General features: G+C 34.4%; 1 protein-coding gene across 1 annotated transcript in view; it reads left to right on the top strand.

The window, feature by feature from the left end:
* Positions 1-7,738: 7,738 nt before the first annotated feature.
* The window catches only part of LOC133532949 (hornerin-like), a 105,013-nt gene continuing 103,458 nt past the window's right edge, over positions 7,739-9,293 (top strand). Inside the window, exon 1 of the mRNA XM_061871827.1 lies at positions 7,739-7,896. The gene's annotated coding sequence lies outside the window, so the exon portion shown is untranslated. The remainder of the gene's footprint in view (positions 7,897-9,293) is intronic.

Below are 9,293 nucleotides of genomic sequence, written 5' to 3'. Positions count from 1 at the left end.
AGTAGAAGATGCGTTTCGCGACTCGGTCAATAAGTGTGTTGTGAGGACTAGACTACAATATTAAGGTGGTTCGATTTCCATGCAAAACACAATTGCGTTTTATTAACTCATTACACAAATTCAAATTCAAAAAAATAATCTGCAAGTAGGCCTCAAGGGCTCTTTTACAAGTCAATACTATTACATTCATAGTAACATCATACAGTGACATGAAACATACATAATTACATTGAAATAAATAATTACCTACTAAAATACAACAGAGATGTATAGTCTCTATAGTTAAAAAAAAACATTAAATTTGGTGATGTAAAAGGTGCCCAATGTCAGAGTACTAATACTAATACGATTTGGAGGTGTAAAGTATCTCCAAGTGTAAAAATAAACTTTATACTAAATACATCGCAATTGGCAATAATATAAAATCGGCCCGAGATGTTTCAAATTTTAATATCTACACTGTACATTGCCAGTATTTAAGAATGCGCCAGATTATAACATTCCTAGGCATATCATGAAACGCCGCCATATCGTCAAACCTCAAAATAGTTTTGTTACAATACAGTATCTCAACGAAAAGCATTACTCAAACACATTAACGTTTAGGTCATACTGAGCAACTTTTATTTATTTAATCTTTATTGCACAAAAGAAAACCTTATAGTACAAAAGGCGGACTTAATGCCATGAGGCATTCTCTACCAGTCAACCTTTAGGCAAAGCAGAGAGATTGTGGGCGGTGCTACTTTAACAACAACAACCAAATATAATACAATAACATACCATACATACATAATACATACATACATAAATATACATACTTATATTTCTTATAATATATACATAAATAACGACAAAACATAAAGAGCTTACCCATACATTATTATTTTTTCATTCTGCTAGCAAAGAAAGCACGTAAGGATTTTTTAAATGCAAACTTATTTTGAACATTTTTGATGCCGTAGGGAAGTCCGTTCCAAAGACGGGCCGCCTGCACGGAAAACGAATTCGACATGAACCCAGTGCGGTGAAGAGGGATAGATAGAGACATAACATATTTTACTATGGGACCAATCCCGAAATCGCAAAAAGTAATTTGGCTCTTTCATATATTTTGCTGGTCTGGTGTTGAATATAATATACTTGACTTGGTACATACTAGTGATGAACAGAATGTAGCATTAGTTTATGAGACTGCTAGTTTAACAGTCCAGACGCGGTTTATTTATTTAGTATAAATTTTATTTTGACACTTGGAGAGACTTTACACCTCCAAATTTTATTAGTATTAGTACTCTGACATTGGGGACCTTTTACATCTCCAGATTTAATGTGTTTTTAACCATAGAGACTATACATCTCTATTGTATTGTATTAATTATTTATTTTAAGATTATTATAATGTAATGTTTACCCAGGTATTGGCTGTTGTATTTATAAATGTTGTTATGTATTTTTCATGTCACTATATGATGTTACTATAAATGTTGTATTGACTTGTAAAAGAGCCCTTGAGGCCTACTTGCAGAATAAATTTTTGAATTTTGAATTTTGAATTTGAATTTTGAAATTTGCTATGGGATGGGAGAGTTAATTTTTTATCGCTATTTCAGGGTTGGTCGCATAGTAAAAGTTGCTCAGAATGACCTAAACATTAACGGGTTTGAGTAATTGCTAGATTACGTAGTTCAACTATTTGGTATCATATCCTTGTATAATTACATACCTATATATAATCTGGCACCTAATTAAAAGTCAATTAAGCTAATTGAATGAATGAGAAAAATATTAGGTGTTTCCGGAATTAGGATCCGGAATGACAAACTTTATCAAAAAAAAACCCATTTCACTTGAATTCTAAAAATAGTCCCCAATGCCATCATTTTTTGGTCTTCTTCCAACTTAGCGATGAATACAGAGCCACCTATTTTTTGAAATCGGTTAAAAATGGCAAAGGGAATTAAAAAGGGAATTAAGAAGACCAGTACTGTGAGTTCCGCTACTTGACGCTAGATGTAGACTACGAAAATAATACTATTTTTGATAACAAAACCGTTGTATGGAGTGAGCACAATACAATACAAATCCTCTTTATTGCACAACCTCTGAAAATAATTTACATGGAAACACATAAAAAACATGAAGATAGAGGTAAACAACAGGCGGCCTTATCGCTACAGAGCGATCTCTTCCAGACAACCTTTAGGTAGTGGAGAACTGAAACTTAAATTAACTAATTAGGAGGTGCAAAAAAACTAAATAGCAAACTAAAATACCCTTAAAATTTAAGTCTACAACAGTAAGACAATACATATACATATACACACTACTTTCATAATTATATACCTACATATATACAATACTCTTGGTGTTCTTAATTTTCTTTGATGAGTGATCGACAAAAGTTGACTGTAAGTGTCAAGGCTATCGATAAACAGACGTGGTCTTTCTCACATTTATCCTTTAAAGATAAAGATAGTTTATTATCCAAGTAGGCATTTAGGTGCGACCAGACCGCAGCTTAAAAAACGGTCACGATACGGAATCGCAGTGACGCGTCGTACGCGTACCGTTTTTGACGCTTGCTCCCCACGCCGCTGCTTAAAAAACGGTGACGGTACGGAATCGCAGTGACGTGCTTCACGCGAATCTTTTTTGTTCGCAAATCTTTGCGTCTTTTACGTCACCGGTGTGGTGTCTGCCATAAGATCTCCGTGTAATATTTTTTGCGATTTTTACGCAGATCAATTTACGGTGCGTCAGCGTATTTTAAGCAGCGGTGTGGGGTGCATGCGTCAAAAACGGTACGCATACGACGCGTCACTACGATTCCGTATCGTGACCGTTTTTTAAGCTGCGGTCTGGTCGCACCTTTAAACAATGCACTTATGAACGTCAAATAAAGCTACACCGGCTCTAACCCTACACCTCTGACCCGAGAAGATTTAAATCCCCCTTCAATTGGAAGAGGGTATCCCAATATGGACCGGCAAGAAACTCGGCGGGACACATCTTTTCAAAACATTACATTTGATAATTAACATGCATTAAATAAGAAAAAATTTTTTTTTAGATTACTATACAAATCATGCAATTACATACAGGAGCTACTTTTCTTTATAGAAATTTGATAAAAAAATATCGATATATGTCATATCAAATCATAAAAATACGTAGCTCTTTCAGAAAACATATCGCTTTCTTACAAAGGGAAAAGAAAAATAAAATTAATAAAGAAATGGAAATATTATACATCTTACTCTACGAGTACCTACTAATATTTGACGACCGGTTTGGCCTAGTGGGTAGTGACCCTGCCTATGAAGCTGATGGTCCCGGGTTCAAATCCTGGTAAGGGCATTTATTCGTGTGATGAGCATGGATATTTGTTCCCGAGTCATGGGTAAATATTTATATATTATATATATCGTTGTCTAAGTACCCTCAACACAAGCCTTATTGAGCTTACTGTGGGACTTAGTCAATTTGTGTAATAATGTCCTATAATATTTATTTATTTATTTATTTATTTATTTATTTATTTATTTATTTATTTATTTATTTATTTATTTATTTATTTATTTATTTATTTATTTATTTATTTATTTATTTATTTATTTATTTATTTAATATCGTCTGCGTAGAAATATGACTTCCGTCTAAAGTCACCTGCAATAATGTTACACAACGAAGGTTTTTTTTATACCACGACGGTGGCAAGCAAGCATACGGCCCGCCTGATGGTAAGCAGTCACCGTAGCCTATGGACGCCTGCAACTCCAGAGGTGTTACATGCGCGTTGCCGACCCTTTAAAAATCTGTACACTCCTTTTTTGAAGAACCTCATACTGTAGACCCTCGGGAAAACCTCGGCAGGTAGCTCATTCCACAACCGGAGCGTGCGCGGGAGGAAGTTCCTCTTAAACCGCACAGTGCGTGACCATTTAGGTTCTAGGGTGTGAGGATGAACACCCTGCCGACGGCGGGCGGTGCGGTGATAGAAAGTAGCCGTGGGCATCATGTACAAGCGGTAGAACACACATAAGGAGGCAAAGTCTCTCCTTAGACTTAAAGGTTCAATACCGCTTGTGAGTTTGGGATCGTCGACGATTCGTACAGCAAAATACTCAATTCTACTCGCTACGCTGAACTCTTTCTAATATGAGACCAACGCAGAGCCAAAATAGTTATTTGTTTTACAAGGGGGCAAAGTTGTTCTTCCGCTCGTGCTAATATTGATACCCGAGCAAGCGAAAGATTCCAAAATTGAAACGCGAGCGTAGCGAGTGGTTATAGAAGTGGAATCTTGAGCGAAGGTTTCAAGGCACGAGGGTTAACCCAACATTGCCTCTGAGTGAAACACAACATTTTTCACCACACCAACGCGAGTAAACTATTAACTATGAAATACCAAAAAAAACAAATCGAATCCAAATGAACGTAATACAATAATTATCATTTAAAAGTCAATTCTATAAGCTAACGTAAACAAACAACTCAAAACTTGCATCTGATTACTTTGCCCCTCATGTGGATAAAATGCAACTTTCTCATTAATTTTTGAATTAGGCCACCAGCGCTTCGCTCCCTGCGTTTCTATATTTTTTATTATTAATAATAAAAAAACGAAAAAAGGAAAATAGTGGCTACCCCAGGTCCGGCGCATATTTGGTCCAGCATTTTTTGTTGGCCGTCCAAAGAGGAAACGCCAGCAGCGTGCTAGGCACATTTACCCGGGTACCTGTCGACCCTAGTATATAGTATTGTTAATTTTTACATTTAGTTTTTAATTTTGTTAATTACTATACAAAATCACATGTAAATAAACGGTAAATAATTAATCTTTAATAATAAAAACTTAAATCTATCATTAAATGTTTTGCATGCGATAAAATGCACTATCATATTGGAAACAGATCAAATAACTAAAACTCTGTATTGGCCTGATAGTTTAACATGTTAACAATCAAATTCCATTCGTCATTCTCTCATAAAAACGAAAACAGATAAACTGCTTGCTGACCCAATGCGGGAAACTTAACATACTTATGTTCAACCTTTGAACTTTTTCGCGGATGTTGCAACATTCCTCGTGTTATTTTCCTTTAACTACCTATATCCTAATAGGATGTGTAAAATAACATACAATAAAACCTTATTGATGACCGGTCTGAACTAGTGGGCAGTGACCCTGCTTATGAAGCCGGTGGTTCTGCGTTCGAATCCCGGTATGGGCATTTATTTGTGCGATGAGCATGGATATTTGTTCCTGAGTCATGGGTGTTTTCTATGTATTTAAGTATTTGTATATTATTATATTTAGTAAGTCCCACAGTAAGGTCAATAAGGCTTCTGTTGTGGGTACTTAGACAACGATATATATAAATACTTAAATTCATAAAAAACTCCCATGATTCAGCAACAAATATTCGCGCTCATCACACAAATAAATGCCCTTACCAGGATTTGAACCCGGAACTATCGGCTTCATAGGCAGGGCACCCACTAGGCCAGGCACGTCATCAAAAATACAAACATTCGACAATTACAAACATTTTTTTGTCCCAAATTGGTATTTCATTTCATGCCTAGAATTAGGAGCTCTTCAAACCAGCCAAATTTTTTCCGTAATAATAATAATAATAATTCGCGGATAGTCCAGAGGTTCCTCTCTCTGCGGCCCTGACCACCGGCAGCTTGGGCCCTGCCCCGCTGCTGGCGGCACCCTAGGTTAGGTTTTTTACAATCTGATTATACGTGTTTTGTATTTTTTATGGGTTTTTATACTTTTCTTTTATATGCATATTGTAAAAAATCTCAGTCTAAAAAGAAATAGAAATAAGTTATTGGATAAAACTTCAGTTTTGATACAAGCTTTTATCGCTGACTGTACTTTTTTTCCACAGGCAACAAATACTCATCGAGACAATTCTAAAAACCCTAAACGCAATTAGGTTGCGTTGTTTTATCACAGAGTTCCTATGGCTACCTCCTGTCTCCATCATCAGATCAGCTTGATGGTACCATAATATTGCATTGTCATCCGACATACATATGTATGCAAATTTTCAGCTACATCAGAAACGGGAAGTGGGTCAAATTTAACTTGCAAAATTTGTCCCATACATACTACTAGGGCAAGTTAAATAAAAGCTTGTAATAAAGGAAATTATAATTCAGCCTATATACGTCCCACTGCTGGGCACAGTAGTCCCCACGGCACCATATCAATGACTACCAAAAAAAACACTAGAAAATAAAAATCGTCCCTTAAATGAAAACAATACACATTGAGAAAAAAACCCATTTAAAACAATGGAAATTGCATTTACGATTAATGCTCCTATCGAACAAAATAATAAATTTCACTGTTCCGAAAAGACAGTAAATTTTACTGTTTCGAGTAGCTAAAATATAGTGAGTTTTTATCGTTTTTTCAATAATTAGAATTGTTCAAACAGTTCACGCTGTTTTTCAAACATTTGTGGATATTGTACGAAGCGGTTAATTTAATGAAAATTCCTTTACAGTACATATGGTGCTACTTTACCGCACTAGTGCGAAAATTAGCATATTACGTTACTATGTCGAACATTTAAAGGGCCATATGTACTGTAAAACGTTGTACGATACTTGTGCGAATAGGTAATTCGCAACTCGTGTCGATTTACAACACTCCCTTCGGTCGTGTTTTAATTTATCACCACTCGTTTCGAATTTCCTATTTTTCGCACTTGTATCGTAATGTACTATTAATACATATATGTTCCATAGATATTTTTTTCAGTGCAGATCAGTAATTTGTACTGGAAGAGATCGCGTTTTAACGATAAGTCCTATTCACTTATGTCCTTTCTTTGTTTGGAAGATGTATTTTTCTTTGTAGTGCACGAGAAAGTATTTTATTATTATTATTATTTGTATCCCCTTGGATTTCACGGGCCTATAAATCCCGGTCTTTATTATTATTTGTATATCTTTCCATTTCTCGGGACCATGGGGTCCCAGACCTTTAGGAGGCATACGTGGGGCCGAATCCAACAGCTCAGAGGCTCTTTTAGACAAATTTGATGTTATGTAATACACCAGCTAGAACCCATTCACGGGTACAAATAGATACCCGTTAATCGGTCCCAGCTGATGATGAGCATGGATATTTGTTCCTGAGTCATGGGTGTTTTCTATGTATTTAAATATTTATATATTATATATATCGTTGTCTAAGTACCCTCAACACAAGCCTTATTGAGCTTATTGTGGGACTTAGTCAATTTGTGTAATAATAATAATAATATTCTTTATTGTGCACAACGAAAACATGATTAAATACAGTAATTAACATAAAAAAAAACTAAGCAACAACAGGCGGTCTTATCGCTAAAAAGCGATCTCTTCCAGACAACCTTCAGGTAGTAGAAATTACCGTAAGGAAGAAATATGTATAAGGGTAGCAAATATAAATGGAGAACCAGAACAGAGGAAAAAAATAAAACAGCACAAATATATGTATAACATATAATAATGTCTATAATATGTATTTATTTATCATTAAGTTTGACTGGTCTAAAGATTGGACTATTGTAAAGAGGTCCGGACACCTGCCATAACAATGCTTGAACACTTTATCCGCCGTCGTGAAGATTATTATTATTATTAATTTTCTTAGCCACCCCGTAGGATACGGATACGGGACACAAGGTCACCAAAAGCCGCAAGCTATATAAAAGCGTCACCGTCGCGATAAAAGGTTGTTCGAACGCGACACGACAACGAAACGACGTGCGTGAAAAAAAAAACTTTTTTTTTTAAATACGGACGCATCCTTATTTCAAATTCAGTGCGGTGTGGTGATTCGCTGAGTGTGGACGTGTTTTTTTTGAACTTTTTTTTGTTCATGTAAGTACTTCAGTTTTATATGTGATTTTTTTTTATTTTTGAAGTGAATTTTTTGGTGTTTTTTAAACTTTTTGGTTTGGAAGCCCGTTTATGTCTTTAGTACTGATGGGAAAAATCCTGAAGTTTGGTAAAAATTTAAAGCATTATTAATAACATGAAAATATTTTTTTGAAAATAAAATTATTATTGATTTTCATATAAAAACAAAAATAAATTTATATATAAAATAAAAAATAAATATATTTGTATGAGTGACATTCATTACACATTCAAACTAATTATTATCTACTTAGGTCATTACGTTAAAAAAAATAGTCATAATAAGAATAAGAAATATTTATTAACACAAAAACAACGTAACTTGACTTAAGTTACAAGGTTCTAACGCATCTCGTCCACAGTTCGATTCCCGACATATGTAATTGGAGTAATTAATGTGAAAAGTTTTTTTTAATTCACGGATTTTTTGGATTTTTTTATAAACATTAAATTGAATTATTCATACATACTTATTAATAATGATATCACTAAAGTGAGGTCATATTAAAAAAATATTCAATAAAAAATCATTTATTATTTTCACAATATTGCATATAATTATAATAAATTAACCTTGACTTTTTATTTGTCCATCGAGACCATGGGCATTGTGAAACATCGAGGTATATAGGCGGCCGATCGTAAAATCAGGCAGATTGTAATGTTCCTGTGTAATGTTTTGAAGATAGTCACATTATACCAATCGATAGGATAGGATAGGTTCGTTAGGGTGCTTCTCCTAAAGGGCAAACTGTCTCCGGGGCTCCGTCGACTCAGGGAACGAGACATTTTTTTATTTATTAATTCGTTTCACGATATGCCTAGTAATAACACAATCTGCCTGATTTTACGACCGGCCGCCGACAATATTCTCCTTTAATTAAACTTTTCCTTTATACTTACTCTTGTAAAAAAATCAGATTCTACATTTCATGCTTTAAATGCATTGCGTTTAGATAAAAATGTGCTTTACCTCTTATAAATAATAAATAAATAAATATTATAGGATATTCTTGCACAGACTAAGTCCCACAGTAAGCTCAAGAAGGCTTATATAGATATATTATATAATATATAAATACTTAAAAACATTCATGACTCGGGAACAAATATCTGTACACAAAAAAATGCCCTAATGGCGACGAGCTAGCCCCCATTTTTTATTTGTAAATATATGTATTTAGATATGTTTCTTTACTTTAGTTATATTCTTTTTATAACAGTAGTGCTAATTTATTTTTATATTTAAATTGATTTAATTTATAGTCGAAATAAAGCAGCGGATTTTGATTAATAAACATCTCAATAATAAAAAAAAATGCCCTTACCTTGATTCGACCCCAGGACCATCGCTTTCA

This window comes from Cydia pomonella, chromosome 28, assembly GCF_033807575.1.
Source record: "Cydia pomonella isolate Wapato2018A chromosome 28, ilCydPomo1, whole genome shotgun sequence".
NCBI classification, from domain to species: Eukaryota; Metazoa; Arthropoda; class Insecta; order Lepidoptera; family Tortricidae; genus Cydia; species Cydia pomonella.
This window is presented reverse-complemented; position numbering and strand designations above follow the sequence as displayed.